This window comes from Schistocerca nitens, chromosome 3 (assembly GCF_023898315.1).
Source record: "Schistocerca nitens isolate TAMUIC-IGC-003100 chromosome 3, iqSchNite1.1, whole genome shotgun sequence".
NCBI lineage: Eukaryota > Metazoa > Arthropoda > Insecta > Orthoptera > Acrididae > Schistocerca > Schistocerca nitens.
In genome coordinates this window covers 908,313,915-908,335,825 of record NC_064616.1, presented here as the reverse complement: position 1 = coordinate 908,335,825, position 21,911 = coordinate 908,313,915, and the positions used below count along the sequence as shown (strand labels likewise).

At 39.2% G+C, this 21,911-nt stretch overlaps 1 protein-coding gene across 1 annotated transcript in view; it reads right to left on the bottom strand.

Annotated features, from left to right (window-relative positions):
* The window catches only part of LOC126249478 (protein phosphatase 1 regulatory subunit 37), a 268,363-nt gene that overhangs the window by 168,279 nt on the left and 78,173 nt on the right, over window positions 1–21,911 (bottom strand). The window lies entirely within an intron of this gene.

Here is a 21,911-nt window from a genome sequence, read left to right as displayed (position 1 = left end):
GTGTGTCCTGTAATGACAATTGTTCAAGATAATTGCAATCAGTATAGCTGAATGAGATTTTCACTCTGCAGCGGAGTGTGCGCTGATATGAAACTTCCTGGCAGATTAAAACTGTGTGCCCGACCGAGACTCGAAATCGGGACCTTTGCCTTATGCGGGCAAGTGCTCTACCAACTGAGCTACCGAAGCACGACTCACGCCTGGTACTCACAGCTTTACTTCTGCCAGTACCTCGTCTCCTACCTTCCAAACTTTACAGAAGCTCTCCTGCGAACCTTGCAGAACTAGCACTCCTGAAAGAAAGGATATTGCAGAGACATGGCTTAGCCACAGCCTGGGGGATGTTTCCAGAATGAGATTTTCACTCTGCAGCGGAGTGTGCGCTGATATGAAACTTCCTGGCAGATTAAAACTGTGTGCCCGACCGAGACTCGAACTCGGGACCTTTGCCTTCGCGGGCAAGTGCTCTACCAACTGAGCTACCGAAGCACGACTCACGCCCGGTACTCACAGCTTTACTTCTGCCAGTAGGTCCCGAGTTCGAGTCTCGGTCGGGCACACAGTTTTAATCTGTCAGGAAGTTTCATATCAGTATAGCTATTTTTTACATTTTTCGAGTAACTTCATCTTTGCTAAGTTCATCGGAACCGTTGAAACTCACCCGAACATTATGTTGGCAGGACACCTACAGCAACTGTCCATTTCTAGTATTAGAATCATTGCAAGGAATATAGAAACACTTAAAAACACTGGCAGTTAAACTCATTTTAACATTTATTCATTTGTTAAAAATTCAATTATCACATTTTTTCAAGTCAAATGGACAGTTAACAAATCTTCAAGCACTACTTAAAGGATAATTAAAAATAAGTTTTGTGATTCTCAGAAATCTTCAACTAAATGATTACAATTGTTTTTCCCCACATAGGGACGATACCTGGTGGCAAAGTAATTTGGTACAGCTATAACAGATCAGAATAATTCAATCATTTCTTTTAAATCCAAAGAACTGTAACTTCTCAAATACATTACTGTCAAATTTTCTTTCTAAGGAGCTTACATCAAAGTAGAGAAATTTGTAGTCTGTATTAGCTGTTACAAAGGAAAAGATAGAAATAAGTTCTTGTAATTCAAGAACAGAGAACCTATCTTGCTAAATTTTATTAATCACCATATGCTTCCAATCCAGTGTCCCCAACAATTTATAAGTAAGTTCTTCAAGCAAATTACAATATTTTAGCCGTTTTTCTGTGGAAAATATTAAGATCCATTCTTAAAGCAAAGAATACCACAGAAATATGGACAATTTATCACAATATTTTGCACAGTGTTAAACAGAGTACCACAGACAACAGCACAGAACTACAGAGGAGAGTTCAGGACCATTTTGATACTAAATAAGGAATTTTAAACACCACCTTCTGCAAAACACAATCTTTCTCCTTTACCCAACTATGTTTTGACGCATATGTCATGTTTCAATCTCATTTCATTTCTATAAAATATAGCACTTTTTTTTATTTATTGAAAGTCGTACAACATGTACCTCTTCATTTTACAGTGATTCCTCACCTGAAACTATATTTGTTTTCACAGATGGGATTGTACATTGACATGAACATTATGTATATCTGTGGCCTGCTGCATACAAAAATGTTCAATAACAAAGTAATAAACATTCATCATTTTGACATTCACATCAAGTGAGAATTATGTGACTCTATTGCTTCAGACTGTGTGAAAACGCTGTTTTATTTTTAAGTGAAATTATATAAATAATGAAATCATTACTGCAAATGAGAGTTGTAGTATTTGTTTTATGGCTCACACAGGGTTAATTAAGATGGACACTGAAATGTTCTTTTATATTCTACTTTGTATTTCTAGTTAATGAAGTACACCTGCAAACGGAAAAAAAAATTAATAGCACAATAGATTTTCAGATGAAAATTACATTTTAAACATTGTTTTCCCTACTACCACAATTTCTTTGCAAAAGATCAGATTTTGTAGGCCCCTAAGTATTTTTATAGATTACAGGCTATGAGTTTTACTTAGTATAGTTAGTTGCATGTTCCATGGATCACAATTTCAATTTGTCATGATGTAGAGTGAATCACTTTTATAATACACTTTCTCTGTGAAAAAGATCACAACATGTTTATCATTTACATGAGTGTCTTAAACTATGTTTGTTTACATAACAGTGAATTATACTCAGCTTCTCTCTCTCTCTCTCTCTCTCTCTCTCTCTCTCTCTCTCTCACACACACACACACACACACACACACACACACACACACACAATATTTTTACACAATAAAATAATATTCTATGGAATAGGAATGGCTGTCAACCAGATGTAATTTCAGTTTGTGCTTGAGGTTCATTACATTATCTATTAATGTCTTTACATCACTGAATAGGTGATCAAAGATTGTTACAGCTGAACACCTCACTACTTTCTGTGCCATAATAAAATTGAGTGAAGAATACTGCAAGCCATTCCCCATCTACCTTTATTTTTAAGACTGTTACTGTTGTTTTCAAACTATGACTGATTGTTGACAACAAACTACATAAGGGACTAAATGTACTATTAGGCTGTTGTTAGTATGTTCAACAGTTTATAGAGCTGTATACATGAGAGGTCTGGTATTATCCTTATTACACAATTCTTTGTAACCAACATTTTTTTCCTATATTATGAGTTAATTCACAATATGACAGCATAAAACATTAGTGGATGAATACAGGAAAAGTAAACCATCTTTTTGATATTTTCATCTCCAAAATCTGATATTATCCATAATACAAAACTTGTAAAGCTTAGACATCTAACAAGACCTGTAATGTATAATTTCCAGTTCACTTCCTTTTCAACATAAGCAGCTAACAATTTAGAATATTCTCTTTCATTTACCAATTTACCCTAACATACTATTTCTAATGGTGTGGTCAGGCACTGTGCAGCACTGAACTGCACGCATTGAGTTTTATCTAAATTTAGTGACATTCTGTTTGCAGAGAACTAGTCATTAATTTTCAAGAAAATTTTATTTACTTTTTTTAACGGTTGAAGTTACTCCATTAGGATTCCTAACAATACTTACAGTGTCAACAAAAAGAAATATTTCTTCTTCTTGAACATATGATGGAAGATTATTTCTATACAACAAGACAAGAGTAAGCCCAATATCAACCACTATGGTAGGTCTGTAGTGAATAATCCCCATTCTGAGAATGCTGCTTTGCTGCATACACTCCTTGAATTTCTTAATGTGACACACTGCATCCCTTTGGCTACCACTAAGATTTCTGATAGAGTAATGTTTGAGCTTCTCTAGGAAAATACTGGCTACGCTTTGTGGAAAGACGCTTTTGAAATTCAAGTTGAGCCACGGCATATTATTTTGAAAGCAATGTGTTATGGGTTTTGTGCAAATAATCTTTTCTAGTACCACTGAGACCTTTGAGGAGGTGGTAAATATTGAGACTGGTCAATATACACACATCAAAAAAGTTTTGCAGCACTTCAGTTCCGAGAGTTCTGGAACCTGTACAGAAAGTTGGAATAGAGATCAACATAAACATCATTTCTGCCCAATTTATTGCTCATGAAAATCACACATTCCATGTTGTACCACCATACAGCGAGACCTTCATAAGTGGTGGTCCAGATTGTTGTACACACCGGTACCTCTAACACCCAGTAGCTGTGTCCTCTTGCATTGATGCATGCCTGTATTCATCGAGGCATACTATCCACAAGTTCATCAAGGCACTGTTGATCCAGATTGTCCCACTCCTCAACGGCGATTCGGCGTAGATCCCTCAGAGTGGTTGGTGGGTCACATTCTCCATAAACAGCCCTTTTCAATCCATCCCAGGCACGTTCGGTAGGGTAGATGTCTGGAGAACATGCTGGCCACTCTAGTCGAGTGATGTCGTTATCCTGAAGCAAGTCATTCACAAGATGTGCACGACGAAGAAGAATGCCTCACCAATATGCTGCCGATACAGTTGCACTATAGTCGGAGGATGGCATTCATGTATCGTACAACCGTTACGGCACCTTCCATGACCACCAGCGGCATACATCGGCCCCACATAACGACACCCCAAAATAGCAGGGAACCTCCACCTTGATGCACTTGCTGGACAGTGTGTCTAAGGCATTCAGCCTGACCGGGTTACCTTCAAACACGTCTCCAACGACTGTCTGGTTGAAGTCATATGCAACACTCATCGGTGAAGAGAAAGTGGTGCCAATTCTGAGTAGTCCATTTGGCATATTGTTGGGCCCACCTGTACCGTGCTGCATGGTGTTGTGGTTGCAAAGCTGGACGTTGCATTGGACGTCGGGAGTGAAGTTGCACATCACGCATCCTACTGCACACAGTTGTAACATAATGTCCTGTGGCTGCATGAAAAGCATTATTCAACATGGTGACATTGCTGCCAGGGTTCCTCCAAGCCATAATCCTTAGATAGCGGCCATCCACTGCAATAGCAGCCCTTGGGCGGCCTGAGCGAGGCATGTCATCGACAGTTCCTGTCTCTCTGTATCTCCACCAGTCCAAACAACATCACTTTGGTTCACTCTGAGATGCCTGGACACTTCCCTTGTTGAGAGCCCTTCATGGGGCAAAGTAACAATGCGAACGTGATCAAACCACGGTATTGACCATCTACGCATGGTTAAACTACAGGCAACATGAGCTGTGTACCTCCTTCCTGGTGGAATGAATGGAACTGATCGGCTGTCGGACACCCTCCGTCTAACAGGCACTGCGCATGCATGGTTGTTTACATCTTTGGGCGGGTTTAGTAACATCTCTGAACAATCAAAGGGGCTGTGTCTGTGATACAATATCCACAGTCAATATCTATCTTCAGGAGTTCTAGGAACCGGGGTGACGCAATACTTTTTTTGATGTGTGTATATTGACATCTGTCTTACTACCTTTCTCGTAAAGGGGTGTGATAATAGCAGGTTTCAGTCTGTCTGGAAATATCCAATGTGATGATTATGTATTGCATATGTAACTGTTATGCAGTGCACGAGTGTGTATAACCGGGTACTAGTTTTAGTACAATACCTGATAAATTGTTAACTCCATCAGGGTTTTTGGTTTTGATGGAGTTAATTACTTTCTTATTTTCTCTGGTAAAGTGTGGAGTAATTGTATTTGCCTTTATTATGTGACACTGCTTCTTGCATGTACACTCATGATCCAAAACATTACGACCATCTGCTTAACAACTTGTTTGTCTGTCTTTGGAACAGAATACATCACTGATTCTGCAATCAGGGGTCTAACAGTTTGTTCATAGGTTTGTGGAGGTATGCAACATTAGACATATACGCACAGGTCATGTAATTCATGTAAATAAAGGGCCAATTGATAAGCATACACTGTGATGGCACCTGATAGCGACCCACATGGGTTTCATAGGATTTACGTCAGGTGAATTTGGTTGCCAAGACATGAACATGAGCTCACTATAATGCTCCTCAAACCACTGTAGCACAGTCCGAGACGTGCACAATTATGCTCCTGAAAGACATCATCATTATTGGTGAAGACATCAAGCATGAAAGGATGCAGGTGCTTTGGAGCTGTCAGCGTGTCCTCGATTATGATCACAGGTCTCACACGAGCACAGCAGAATATCTCCCATGACATAACACTGATCCCACCATCCTGCATTCACGGCATGCTGCATGTTTTGAGCTACCTTTCACCTCAATGATGGCGTTTGTGGAGACGCCCATCTACGTAGTGTAGCAAAAAATGTAATTCACATGAAGAGTCGACATATTTCCATTGGTCGACGGTTGAATCCCGATGGTCCCGTACCCACTGCAATCGTAACTGACAATGACACTGGATCCCAGGAACACGTAGGGGTGATCTGCTGCAGAGCTTCATGTTCAACAATGTATGATGAATGCTGTGCTCCAAAACACTTGTGCATGCACCAGCACTGTGCTCTTTTGGCAGAGACGCCACAGATCACCATCTATCCTGCTTTACAGAGCAGACAAGTCTATGAACTGCATGTTCTGTGAAAAGTCATGGACATCCAACCATTTAGTGCCTAGTAGCAGTTTCAATTTCGTCCTGCCTCTTTCCATAGATGATTATGATAGTAGTACCCTATTTGACCAGCTTTGCTGCTTTTGAGATACTCATTCACAGGCTCTGTGTAATAATAATCTGCCCTTTGTCAAAGTCATTTATCTCAAGGGATTTTCCCATATCTTCACTAGGGTGACCCCCCACCCATGTCTGCAGTGCTTAAATTCTTTTGTTACTGTGTCATGTGCCTGCAACGCCATCAGGTAACATACAATGTCATGGTGGGCAGTGGTCATAATGTTTTGACTAATCAGTTCATTCTACTACTTTAACCCTTTAACTGTCAACGCTAATATTCCGAGCTACGTCCAGGACGTGGTTATTAAACATGTAGGGTAATCAACTACTATAATGTATTATTTGGCAGATTTCTTTAATGATGAAGTCCTCGCATTCCTTAACTGATTTCCTTATTTCTCTCATAACTATTGCCCACAAAAGATTAACTTTACTATCTGATTTATTAATTTACGACATTATATAGAGGTTTGTTTTTTATTTAAATCACTTTCCTTAGGACAGCATAGTACATGAAACTAGTCCATTTCTCTGGTAATACTAACCATTTAAAACAATTCCCTTTGCTTTGTACATTATATTTTGATTCCTTCTGTAAACCAATGCTTTTTCTGATTTATCAGTGCCATAATTTATTGTTTTCTTTGAAAATCTGCTATTAAAGCTTGATAGAAATCCACCCATAAATGCATCAAATTTAGAATTGACAGCTATCACATTATACACATCTCTCCAATCAACTTCCTGTAATGTTGTCTTTAAATTTTGTTGTGTCTCTCTACCAACTGAGCTAGCCAAGCGTGTTGGTAGAGCACTTGACCGCAAAATGCAAAGGTTCCAAGTTCGAGTCTCAGTCTGGCACACAGTTTTAATCTGCCGGAAAGTTTCATATCAGCGCACATCCCGCTGCAGAGTGAAAATTTCATTGTGGCAACATCCACCAGGCTGTGGCTACACCATCTGTCTGTAATATCCATTCTTCCAGGGTGCTAGTCCTGCAAGTTTCGTAGGAGAACTTCTGTGAAGTTTGAAGGTAGTAGACAGGGTACTAGTGGAAGTAAAGCTGTGTGCATGGGTCATCAGTTATGGTTGGGTAGCTCAGCTGGTAGAGCACTTGCCCATGAAAGGCAATGGTCTCGAGTTCAAGTCTTGGTCTGGCATACAGTTTTAATCTGTCAGTACATCATTGATTAAGCATTCACATACGTATATGATGTCTTTTAGCTTAGTGTTTTTCTACGTAATTCTAGTGGAAAAATTAACAACAGAACTAAGGTTTATTTGACATTTCCCAAGAGTTTCTTTTATATGAATCTTTCAGAAAATTAATATTAAAATCTAATAGTGGCATAGCAATGACTCACATTTTTCTAAGAATTTTATCATTTCTCAATGGAGCTGTACATATTGTAATATTTACAAATGACTTCGCCAGTAGCACAAATTTCCAAGTGCAAGATACCCATTGCTGATCTAAGTAGAACCTCCTGGATTCAATAGATTATTATTATTATTATTATTATTATTATTACTATTATTATTATTTTTTTTCAATACAAAGATAACAACGCCTCCTTTGTCCATATTTTTGCTTACAGAAACGGGCTGCTAATTTATAATCATCTATGTTTAACATATGGGTCCCTGTACTTACATTGTGTACAGACAGATGTAATACATCGATCTTCCTTTAGAGATTCTCTGTTTTGTAAACAGGTAAGAAGTTTATTAACTTTCAATAAATGATGTATACAACCAATAAGTTGCATAAAGTTTATTGTAATAAGCCTTGGCCAGGTTTCAATACCGACAGGGGTGTCTAGAGGTATTGAAATCTGGTGAAGGCTTATTACAATAAATTTTACACAACCGATTAGCTGTAAATATGATTTATTGAAAGTTTATTTATGGTTGCTGCTTTCAACCATGATTAAAATTGTTTATTAACTTAGTTTTTACATGCTCTGACATTCTGATGCTCCACGCACGCGTACATGCATGCATGTTATTACTTCATTTGTTTGGACCTCTTGTGAAGCAGTTTGGCTGAATAAGATATTCAACTTCTTGCACCTATAGTCAGCATACAGAATATGTTTCCAGGTATGTGAGTGGCTCCAAGACTTCGTAAGTAACAGAAACCACACTTGTTGTACTCGATGGCAAGTGTTCACCAGAGGCAATGGTATCGACAGGAGTGCCTGAGGAAAATGTGATACGACTGGTGTTATTTTCTATATACATAAATGATCTGGTGGGCAGGGTAAGCAGCAGTCTGTGGCTGTTTGCTGACAATGCTCTGGTGTACGGGAAGGTGTAGTCATTGAGTAACTGTAGTAGGATTCAAGATGGTCTACACAAAGTTTCTAGTTGGTGTGATGAATGGCAGCTAGCTTTAAATGTAGAAAAATGTGTGGTAATGCAGATGAGAAGGAAAAACAAACCCATAATGTTTGAATACGGTATTAGTAGTGTGCTACTTGACACAGTCACATGGATTAAGTATCCTGGAACAATGTCGCAAAGCAATATGAAATGTAATGAGCATGTAAGGGCTATAGCATGAACGGTGAATAATTGACTTTGGCTTATTGGGAGAATTGTAGCGAAGTGTGACTTATCTGTAAAGGAGGCTGCATATAGCATACTTGTGTAAACCATTGTTGAGTACTGTTTGAGTGCTTCGGATCTGCACCAGGTTGGATTAAAGGAAGATGCCAAAGCTAATAAGAGGCGGTCTGCTAGATTTGTTACTGGTAGGTTTGAAAAACACACAAGTATTATGGATATGCTTCAGAAACTCGAATGGGAATCACTGCAGGGAAGGTGACATTCTTTTTGAGAAGCACTACTGAGAAAATTTAGAGAACTGGAATACTGGCATTTAAGGCTGACTACAGAACAGTTCTACTGTTGTCAATGCACAGGATCATAAAGATAAGATTAGAGAGATTATGGCTCGTGGAGGGATATAGACAGTTGTTTTCCATTTGCTCTCTTAGCTAGTGGAACAGAAAAGGAAATGACTAGTAGTGGTACAGGATACCCTCTGCCACACATCATAGGGCTGCTTGTGGAGTATGTACACTCGTGTTCATAAAAAAACAGAGTACCATGAACAACTAGAGATAGGATGTTTATATTCACAGGACAAGTACATTAATATGTTTTGCTGAAACGACTAACATTTGAATCATGTTGGCCTGCGGGTTCAAGGTCAACATCGATATCGCGATGCAACACCACCTACTGGTGAAATGTAGCCTGCGGCTCTTGTTATCACTATAAACTGAAGGTAATGGATCAGCGTGACCTGTGTAGAAACACAGGAAGCCTCGCAGACGTACGCACGAACTGCACCATCAAGTGAGTGAGTTTGAAAGAGGGCACATTATTGGCATTAGAGAATGTGAAGCATCCCTCCGGGAAATTGCTGCTCAAGTGAGACAAAGTGTTTTGGCAGTGCACAGGCAACAGCGTAACAGATTGTAAACTATCAGGGGTGATAGTCTGTCGCCGTTTATTACAGTATGGGTTACGTGCATGTCGTCCACTTCTCTGCCTACCTTTGACTAATATGTAGAAACATGCTAGAGGGCAATGGTGTCTGGAATGACATCACTGGGAACAGGAATGGCATCAGATAGTGTTTTCAGATGAATCCAGGTTCTGTCTGTTTGCAAATGATGGCTGCATTTTGGTTCGCCTTACACAGAGGGAGCGGCATCACAGTGACTGCACTACATAAGACATACAACACCAACTCGAGGCCTTATGGTGTGGGATGCTATTGAATATAACCACAAATCACAGTTGATGTGTGTACTGTGCACTGTGACCAGTGTGATCTACATGAATGACGTCATGCAACCCATAGCCATACCCTTACTGTACACCACCAAAGATGCCATTTTTCAGCAAGACACTGCACAACCACCTTTTGCTGCATTAACACATGTCTTCTTGGTGTCAGAGGATGTCAGACTTTTGCCCCAGCCTGCCAGATCACCAGACTTGTCGTCACTCAAAAATGTGTGGGATATGGTGAAATGACAGGTGCAGTGCTGTGGCCCCATGCCAAACACTACAGATGAACCAGGTGAATACATCATGGATGGTTATACTACAGGACACCATTCGCACCTTATACATGTCAATGCTGTCGTCCATGGATCAAGTTATCAGGACCCATGGCAGACCCTGTGCCTACTACGCAACAGGACACATGTTGAACTGAGTTGACTGAAATTCTAATCATTTCTGCAGAACATATTAATGAACATTTTCGGTGAATATGAACATTCTATCTCTAGTCTTTCAAGGTGTTCTGTTTTTCTGAACATGAGTGTATGTAGATGTAGATCAGAGGAACTCTACCACTGGATCATTTGTGGTGGTTCAAATCGCTCTGAGCACTATGGGACTTAACTGCTGAGGTTATCAGTCCCCTAGAACTTAGAACTACTTAAACCTAACTAACCTAAAGACATCACACACATCCATGCCCGAGGCAGGATTCGAACCTGCGACTGTAGCGGTCGCGCGGTTCCAGACTGTAGCGCATAGAACCGCTCGGCCACACCGGCCGGCTTGTGGTGGTGCACCTCCTCTTCTATATATTTTCAACTATCAGTTCAGCATATCAATCTTCTCCCCTCCTATATATAAATAACACTGCTAACAACCATTTGAACGGAAAAGGGACTTCAAAAATCGAAGTAACAATATATTAGCATTAAATACAACAAACTAGAGTTAATTAAATATCCCATTCTGGGTTGTTACAATTAACTTGCAGCTACTCACAAATAAGTACGGTAATTATCGCATGGCAGTGAAACTTGGTAGATGCACTAATGCATTAATGCGGAACCAATTTTTGCTGGAAGAAAGAAGCTCCAGTTTTGGTCACTGTGTGAAAATCTGGTGTCTTGAACTACACAAGCAAGATGTATACATGTGTTTCCATATGTAATGGATTAGGAATGGGACGTGGGCAGAAAAGGTGAAACATGTGAGAAAGGCATAATGTTGATTCTATTATTAACCACCACTTACACAATATGTTCAATACGAGCACCAGAGACGTCAACAAGAAGCTGTATCCACAAAGTGACGTGGTCAACAGTTGCTCGCAGCAGTTGCGGTGGAATCTGAGCAATTTGTTCCTGTATACTGGCCTTCAGATCATCTAGAGACCAAACACATCCCTAGAAAATGCACTCTTTTAGATATCCCCAGAGCCAAGAGTCATATGGATTCAGATCAGGTGATCTTACAGACCATACATCTGGAAAACCTGTGAAGATAACACATTCATGGAAGGTTGCGTTAAGCAGCTCTTTCACTGGGCAAGCAACAGGATGTGTTGCTCCATCTTCCACAAAAACAGTGGTTTCCACACAGTTGTGATCTTCCATAGCAGGAATCACATTCTGTACAGGGAGTTTTTAATAATGCGCAGACGTCGCAGTACACATCACAGGCCCTTTGGGTGTTCTCTTCAAAGAAGAATGTGCTGACAATGAAGGTGCTTGTGAATCCGCACCACATAGTCACATATGGTAAGTGCAATGGCTCTTTGTGCACAGCACAAGGTGTAACAGTAGCCCAAATTTGGCACTTCTGTGTATTCACTGCACCCTGTAGTGTAAAATGTGCCTTGTCACTTCATAGAATATTGTCTGGTCACATGTCATCAACTTGAATCCATGCCAGAAAGCTTAGAGCAAATTCAGAATGTTGCTGCAGATCATGAAGTTTCAGTTGCTGCACCATCTGGATCTTGTATGGGTACCAGTGTAAAGTAGACCACAACACTTTCCGTACTGTTGACCATGGGAAAGACAATTGTTGTGATACTGCACGAGCACTAGCACTTTCCAGGAGACATGCTAAATGGTCAATTACAGGAACAGCTACCTTGTCAATAATTTCCACCGGGACAGGACACCTTCCTCTTCCAGGTGCCACACCCAGTTCATCCATGTTTTAAAATTTTGTTATCATCTAATTTAAAACATTTAATGACATTGGGCCTCTCCTCAGACCGTTCAGTCAGTGATACTCTCTCAATGCAGCACTGTAATTGCTGCTGTTCACATAAAACACGTTCACTGCAGTGTGCAGTGCCAGATTTGCCCCTGGTGGCCAAAACTGGAACTAATTTTTTCCCAGCATAAATTGTTTTCGCATTAACATATCAACCAAATTTCACTGCCATTCAATAATTACAGCCCACACTGGATCTCCATAAGTAGTTGCACATTAATTATAGCCATCCAGTATTACTCGTGTCATTGTGATTGGGTTTTACAGACTCAATTACTGTTGTGTCTATGTCATTTACTCTAATGATGTTGCTCTTTTTAACGAGAAAACAGGGAATGAGAATGGGCAATGCTCTATCTACATAAAAATGAGACTAATGACTAACAAACTTATTACACATATTTACTCTGAAAATTCCTCTTCAGTGGAAATACAATACTTGCAGGCTTGAAATAAGTTCAAACTGAGCAGCAGTATTAGCCACATCTTACACAGGATGTCACATCTTCAGCTGACCAAAACCTTTCGCACTGTATCAGCCAGTATTGATAATATCCTGGTACTTCATCTAGTGTACCATTTTTGTGTTACCACTTTTCCTATCTTTTAACTCAACACCATGGGCATTACTGGTCATATTTCACCACTGTATATCTTGAGCACATCTTTTTTTAGTTTAACAGTGTCGAAATCCTCTTTATTCTGTTACGGTGTAAAGTCAGCATTGGCACACCCTTCGGGAATGATAGAGAAGAGATGGCTGTGAGACAAGGTTAGCCAACTGTAAGCTGGCTGACCTCCCTCCAAGATGACACTGCGACAGCAGCAGCCCTAGATGAAGAGGACATAAGAGCTGTGACCGACTGGTGGCACCCACTTCATCAACGTTTGCCACTTTGTAAGGACACACTATGTAGCACAGACTCGTGTTTGTCTATTCTGACAAAGACTGATTATTTTGTATGTCACCCCTCACTTGCGACACATCTATCAAAGTTAAGTATTGTAAATTGTCTTACTGTAATAAAACTCATTAATAAGAGATGCCGGCCAGAGTGGCCGAGCAGTTCTAGGCGCTACAGTCTCGAACCGCGCGACCGCTACGGTCGCAGGTTCAAATCCCGCCTCGGGCATGGATGTGTGTGATGTCCTTAGGTTAGTTAGGTTTAAGTAGTTCTAAGTTCTAGGAGACTGATGACCTCAGAAGTTAAGTCCCACAGTGCTCAGAGCCATTTGAACCATTTTTAATAAGAGATGTCTGACTGTTCGTCTAGCTAACCAAGTATGCAGGATTCCTAGACACAACATATTCACTGTGTTATTCTGTATACATGTCTTCATTCAACTTTTAATACTAGGCAGTAACTTGTTTGCCTTGGACTTCAGGTAAAAATTGAAATAAATTATGTGCATTCTGAAATTTGTATTTGACAGTTTTTGGGAACATATAACACATACAGGGTTCCTTTACACCAGGACATAATATAAAGTAATATCCAAACATTTATTTTGCAAACGATAAACTGTTAGGCATACGTACATACATCATTAAAGCTCAACAATAACTGCATGAAACACTTCACATTCAACATAAAAGTTTATGAACAAACATGTTCTTTTGTGCCTTTGCTGCGGTGTAACAGAGGTTCTTAGACAAGATCCCAAGAGCAGGTTGTCCATTGCACTGACGTTCAGGCTGTTTTGATGCCTTGGTAATGGTGTATGGAAGTCTTGTCACCCGTCAGATGCAGTCGTTTAACAACAGTTTACTCAGCTTTCCACTGATACTCAGGGTTGGAATATAATTATATCATCTATTCCAATAATGGTTACTTCTGGATATGTCCACTCATTAATCATGTGAAGGTAAGTGTACTGATTGTAAGAGTCATAAAACACATAGGTGGACCAGGTAGATGGCACCCCTGCCCAAAATCCACATCCACTACAATGCTTTAGATTTTTTCATTACAATGATTATTGTTTTTTGACCAGAAAAAATTATCATTCCACGAGCTGCAATAAGTTACACACTTAACACAGGTTGCAATATTATTTTGGTGATTTTTATGAGGAAAGTGTGACGGTATCAGCTCACGAGCATGCACACACAGCTCTGTATCACAATCTTTCATTTAGTATCTGAGGAACAACATGGAAAGATGTCTTTCCGTGTGTGGTCTCACATATTTGATCCTGAGAAACTTGAGCCATGGTTATTTATCACTTCTAACTGCAGGCTAGTGTTAAGAGACTTTGCACAGTCTTTCTAGTAGGTACCTTTTTAGTGTGGTTAATTACAGCCGGAACATATGTATACTCTCTACAGAAATAAGAATGTTCACAATTACAATACTATAATAAAAAAGATAACATATTCTTCAGTCAGCTGAAAAAGAGGTAAATTCTTTTGATAAGAATTTTATCACTTATCCAATGATATAAAATGCTGAACAGACATCAAAATTAACTTTACAAACAAATTAAAAATGTTCTTCTACACAACTAATTCATATATGAGTTTTTCTTTACAGACTTGCAGCAACAGAGCGTAAATACATAACACATTTACTAATATTAACATGCTGACTGCCGCACACTTAGTGATGGATGTTGCACTGGCAGGCCAGGCACATGGCGTTATGCATGATAATCAGTTAAAGTAACATATTTTGATTTTGGTACACACTTATCTGAAAATAAGTACCATGGACTCACATATAGAAATAAATTTCAAATTCCTGTAAACTGACTCAATGTACAACACTTTGATAAGGTATGTTAATGACTGACAGGATTTTTAATTACATAGCACCCCGGCCGGAGAATGTATGTTACACTATAGGAAACATTATTTTCATTCAATACTAAAATGAACTAAAGCAATATTGTTAAAAGGCACATAACAAGACAGCATATACTGCCTCATGTTATAAAAGACATATCACATTTATTGCACCACCCCAGTATTTTTACTCAAAAGACAGAGGAGTTCTAAAAATGGTGAATTTCATTGTTGTATACCCATATAGCTTGTACAATAATGTGCTAAAGAAGTTGCTGATATTTCACTACAAAAGAAAATAAGAGAGACACGACATGGCGGGTTTTTGAAAAGACATAACCATGACAAAACTGGAATCTGAAAGGTTAGATAGAGTGCGAATAGCTAAGTTGTGATGATCACTTTTTAAATGCAAGTCATATACAACTATCTTCATACAATCAGTTTGGCCTCTAATCATCTATTATGAACAACAGTCCTTGGTTCAAATGGCTCTGAGCACTATGGGACTTAACATCTGAGGTCATCAGTCCCCTAGAACTTAGAACTACTTAAACCTAACTAACTTAAGGACATCACACACACCCATGCCCGAGGCAGGATTCGAACCTGCGACCGTAGCGGTTGCGCGGTTCCAGACTGAAGCGCCTACAACCGCTCGGCCACACCGGCCGGCAAACAACAGTACTGTACAGGCAATAAATTTTATAGTATCTAACTCTGCATGGAAATATTCTACAAAAATGGGAACAGGTATGCAACAATGCAGCATGGAATGGAAAGCTGTATGTTTGTGTGAAATTGGGTTTTGAGTGCAAGAAGGTATTACTGTGTCTCATGCAGTTTTTTTGGTAGATTTTGAAACAATGTGTTTTGTGTACTAATGCCTAAGTCAAGATCTGGAAACTTTATAGATTTTTATATCAATCTTCATTGTGAGCAGAATGTTTTAGTGTTGACTGTTTGTGTAACCACAGAATGTGTTGCATTGTCTTCAGGTCACCAACTTTCTCCTCGGAATGAGAAAGTATTTCATTGGTGCCCCACCTACATGGTGAGAAGTGATCATCATTAAAAATAGGAGAAATCAGAGCTCTCATGAAAATAGTTCAGTGTGCTTTTTTCCTGCATGCTGCTCAAAAGTGAAAGAGTAATAGCTAGAAGGTGTTTCGTTGAACCCTCTGCCAGTCAATTAAGTGCAAACTGCAGAGTGATCATGTAGATGTAGTGCCTGTCCACACATACATTACATCATCTACATACCTGATACAGTATTCAATATTTGCACTAAAGACATTCTTTACTAAATAAAGGTATTTCAAAGGGACCCATAAACATTTCTGCCAGAAGTTGACACAGATATGACCACAAAGTTATCAATATAACTGCTCGTACAGAGTTCCCTGGAACTGGAACTAGTTTTGTGCTATGCATGCATGAGTTAAAGTCTCTATCTACTTTCACCAGGCTGACACTAGATCTGTGTAGCACCTCTGTCAGACTAGCATTCTCCTACTGGTATGTTGAAATTAAACTACAGGCATCAAGGGATAACAACTTAGCATTGTGTGGGATTGGTAAGGCTTTTGTTTTATTTGCAAGGTCCAATGAGATTGAAATAGCATACTGCAGTTTGCATATTCTCTTACCTTTAACAGGTTTGATATATTTTACATACTTTCATTCGGTAATGTCATAGGGAATAATTTTCTGGGGTAGCTCAGCTTTAAGAAAGAAAGTCTTCACTTCTCAAAAACATGCTGTAAGAATAATATTGGTGTTCATCCACAATAATCTTGTAGGCATCTGTTTAAGAAATTAGGCACTTTGACTTTACTTCACAGTATACTTATTCCCTCAGGAAGTTTGTTGTAAATAATCCACTGCAGTTCAAAAGGAATAATGATGTACATAATTACAAAACCAGAACAAAAAATGACATTCATTACTCCACATTAAGGTTGTCTTTAGCACAAAAACCAATGCACAATGCTGCCACCAAAATTTTTGATCACCTACCCAATGATACAAAAGTCCGCAAGACAGCGAAGATTTAAAAAAAAAAAAATTATCCACTATAAAAACTCCCATTCCACAGAAGAAATTCTATTTTCCTAATGTGTAAAAAGTGGCGAGTGGGAGTACTAACTCATATCTGTATTTAATACCTTTTTAAATGGTCAGCAAGTAGCCACATTTACATAATATGAATGTGTAATGTGAAAGTAAAAGTCATTTAAACGGTCCAATCAACCCACCAACCAACCAACCAACCAACCAACCAAAGTGTCCAGTTTTCTTTACAGCTTGTAGGCTGGAGCTGTGAATGTGGATACAACGGGATATTATTCAAATAAAGTGTGAAAGTTAAATCTATTTGAAGGTCAGGAGATCAACAAGCATCTGGCACACAACCCTCACTTCACCCCTCTACCATGCTTGATGAACCGAGTTCAGCCTGCCTCGTAGTGCTGCGCTGCGTGCTCAACAAACAACAGTGCTTGGGCCTGCAGTTGGTAACATTTGAGAGTCTTTACAAAGTGTATTTACAGTTTTACACAAGCTGCAGGCGTCCACTTGGTATTTTTCACATTCGTTTTTTATGATAGGTTTTTAACAATAATAATTAACGAGAGAAACAAATATGTTGAACAGTTTGTAAATTCACATGTGGATACATAGAAATGATTGCATGTGCACAGATGGGTGCCAATCAGCAATTGAGATTTCTATTCTTTGTTCACAATGGTATTTCTACAAGGCATAGTTCAGAAACAAGATTTTGAAATGTATTACTCAAGGAAATAAATTCTTAAAACATCTATATTCTTAAAACATCTATTTTCTGAAAAGTATTGTGTATGCATAAGCATTTGCTCCTCCCACAAAAACCTTCATGGGACTGTCAAAATAAATCAACTGTAACAAGCTTATTTTCAGCAGCACACATTCCTGATCCTCCCCCCATGAACCATGGACCTTGCCGTTGGTGGGGAGGCTTGTGTGCCTCAACGATACGGATAGCCGTACCGTAGGTGCAACCACAATGGAGGGGTATCTGTTGAGAAGCCAGACAAACGTGTGGTTCCTGAAGAGGGGCAGCAGCCTTTTCAGTAGTTGCAGGGGCAACAGTCTGGATGATTGACTGATCTGGCCTTGTAACACTAAACAAAATGGCCTTGCTGTTCTGGTACTGCAAACGGCTGAAAGCAAGGGGAAACTACAGCCGAAATTTTTCCCGAGGGCATGCAGCTTTACTGTATGATTAAATAATGATGGCGTCCTCTTGGGTAAAATATTCCGGAGGTAAAATAGTCCCCCATTCGGATCTCCGGGAGGGGACTACTCAAGAGGACGTCGTTATCAGGAGAAAGAAAACTGGCGTTCTACGGATCGGAGCGTGGAATGTCAGATCCCTTAATCGGGCAGGTAGGTTAGAAAATTTAAAAAGGGAAATGGATAGGTTAAAGTTAGATATAGTGGGAATTAGTGAAGTTCGGTGGCAGGAGGAACAAGACTTTTGGTCAGGTGAATACAGGGTTATAAATACAAAAGCAAATAGTGGTAATGCAGGCGTAGGTTTAATAATGAATAAAAAAATAGGAATGCGGGTAAGCTACTACAAACAGCATAGTGAACACATTATTGTGGCCAAGATAAATATGAAGCCCACACCTACTACAGTAGTACAAGTTTATATGCCAACTAGCTCTGCAGATGATGAAGAAATTGATGAAATGAATGATGAGATAAAAGAAATTATTCAGGTAGTGAAGGGAGACGAAAATTTAATAGTCATGGGTGACTGGAATTCGTCAGTAGGAAAAGGGAGAGAAGGAAACATAGTAGGTGAATATGGATTGGGGCTAAGAAATAAAATAGGAGGCCGTCTGGTAGAATTATGCGCAGAGCATAACTTAATCATAGCTAACACTTGGTTCAAGTATCATGAAAGAAGGTTGTATACATGGAAGAAGCCTGGAGATACTAAAAGTATCAGATAGATTATATAATGGTAAGACAGAGATTTAGGAACCAGGTTTTAAATTGTAAGACATTTCCAGGGGCAGATGTGGACTCCGACCACAATCTATTGGTTATGAACTGTAGATTAAAACTGAAGAAACTGCAAAAAGGTGGGAATTTAAGGAGATGGGACCTGGATAAACTGAAAGAACCAGAGGTTGTACAGAGTTTCAGGGAGAGCATAAGGGAAAAATTGACTGGAATGGGGGAAAGAAATACAGTAGAAGAAGAATGGGTAGCATTGAGGGATGAAATAGTGAAGGCAGCAGAGGATCAAATAGGTAAAAAGACGAGGGCTAGTAGAAACCCTTGGGTAACAGAAGAAATATTGAATTTAATTGATGAAAGGAGAAAACATAAAAATGCAGTAAATGAAGCAGACAAAAAGGAATACAAACGTCTGAAAAATGAGATCGATAGGAAGTGCAAAATGGCTAAGCAGGGATGGCTAGAGGACAAATGTAAGGATGTAGAGGCTTATCTCACAAGGGTAAGATAAATACTGTCTATAGGAAAATTAAAGAGACCTTTGGAGAAAAGAGAGCCACTTGTATGAGTATCATAAGCTCTGATGGAAACCTAGTTCTAAGCAAAGAAGGGAAAGCAGAAAGGTGGAAGGAGTATATAGAGGGTCTATACAAGGGCGATGTACTTGAGGACAATATTATGGAAATGGAAGAGGATGTAGATGAAGATGAAATGGGAGATACGATACTGCGTGAAAAGTTTGACAGAGCACTGAAAGACCTGAGTTGAAACAAGGCCCCGGCAGTAGACAACATTCCATTAGAACTACTGACGGCCTTGGGAGAGCCAGTCCTGACAAAACTCTACCATCTGGTGAGCAATATGTATGAGACAGGCGAAATACCCTCAGACTTCAAGAAGAATATAACAATTCCAATTCCAAAGAAAGCAGGTGTTGACAGATGTGAAAATTACCGAACTATCAGTTTAATAAGTCACAGCTGCAAAATACTAACGCGAATTCTTTACAGACGAATGGAAAAACTGATAGAAGCCGACCTCGGGGAAGATCAGTTTGGATTCCGTAGAAATGTTGGAACATGTGAGGCAATACTGACTCCACGACTTATCTTAGAAGAAAGATTAAGGAAAGGCAAACCTACGTTTGTAGCATTTGTAGACTTAGAGAGAGCTTTTGACAATGTTGATTGGAATACTCTCTTTCAAATTCTGAAGGTGGCAGGGGTAAAATACAGGGAGCGAAAGGCTATTTACAATTTGTACAGAAAGCAGATGGCAGTTATAAGAGTCGAGGGACATGAAAGGGAAGCAGTGGTTGGGAAGGGAGTGAGACAGGGTTGTAGCCTATCCCCAATGTTATTCAATCTGTATATTGAGCAAGCAATAAAGCAAACAAAAGAAAAGTTCGGAGTAGGTATTAAAATCCATGGAGAAGAAATACAAACTTTGAGGTTCGCCCATGACATTGTAATTCAGTCAGAGACAGCAAAGGACTTGGAAGAGCAGCTGAACGGAATGGACAGTGTCTTGAAAGGAGGATATAAGATGAACATCAACAAAAGCAAAACGAGGATAATGGAATGTAGTTGAATTAAATCAGGTGATGCTGAGGGAATTAGATTACGAAATGAGACACTTAAAGTAGTAAAGGAGTTTTGCTATTTGGGAGCAAAATAACTGACGATGGTCGAAGTAGAGAGGATATAAAATGTAGACTGGCAATGGCAAGGAAAGCGTTTCTGAAGAAGAAAAATTTGTTAACATTGAGTATAGATTTAAGTGTCAGGAAGTCATTTCTGAAAGTATTTGTATGGAGTGTAGCCATGTATGGAAGTGAAACGTGGACAATAAATAGTTTAGACAAGAAGAGAACAGAAGCTTTCGAAGTGTGGTGCTACAGAAGAATGCTGAAGATTAGATGGGTAGATCACATAACCAATGAGGAGGTATTGAATAGAATTGGAGAGAAGAGGAGCTTGTGGCACAACTTGACTAGAAGAAGCGATTGGTTGGTAGGACATGTTCTGAGACATCGAGGGATCACCAATTTAGTATTGGATGGCAGCGTGGAGGGTAAAAATCGTAGAGGGAGACCAAGAGATGAATACACTAAGCAGATTCAGAAGGATGTAGGCTGCAGTAGGTACTGGGAGATGAAGAAGCTTGCAAAGGATGGAATAGCATGGAGAGCTGCATCAAACCAGTCTCAGGACTGAAGACCACAACAGCAACACAACAACATTCCTGATGCCAAAAGCCTTGAATTGTTGACAACTTACAAATGCAAGAATCACATGATTTGAGAAAAATGCATCAAAATGTGTCAGATAATGCCGGGCTGCAAGAAAGCACCACAAAGTATGGGAATAATGACACAAGAGGAAATAGATAATGGTGCAAGGAACAGCCCAGTCTAGGGGTTAATATTAAATTATCAAAATCAGTTTAGTATGTCTTCACGGAAGACCCTCATTTCTACATTTCATTCAATTTGTTAACACTGCCTTATATTTATTTCATTGTGATTGTCAATGTAGTCCAAATTACATATATATAGTTTTTTGACATATGTACATCTTCTCTGCTATAAAGTGTAATATTTCCTATTACTAATGTAATGATTAGCTTATCTATTTCCAGTGTGTTACAACTGTCAAAGATAACTTTTACTCTGTTTTTGCACCACATCTTCCATATATAACACTTTTTTTAAGTTAATCTCCAGTATTCTGGTGCATACATCTTGCATTTATGTTATTTTGATTGTCAATGTAATTTAAATTTTGTTGTTTTACTATATGTACAACTTCTCTTTAGCTAAACGCACTCTTTCTTACATGAATCTGCCACTTACATAGTACTTACAGCAGTTACAAACTTATATTTAGGTGCAGCAT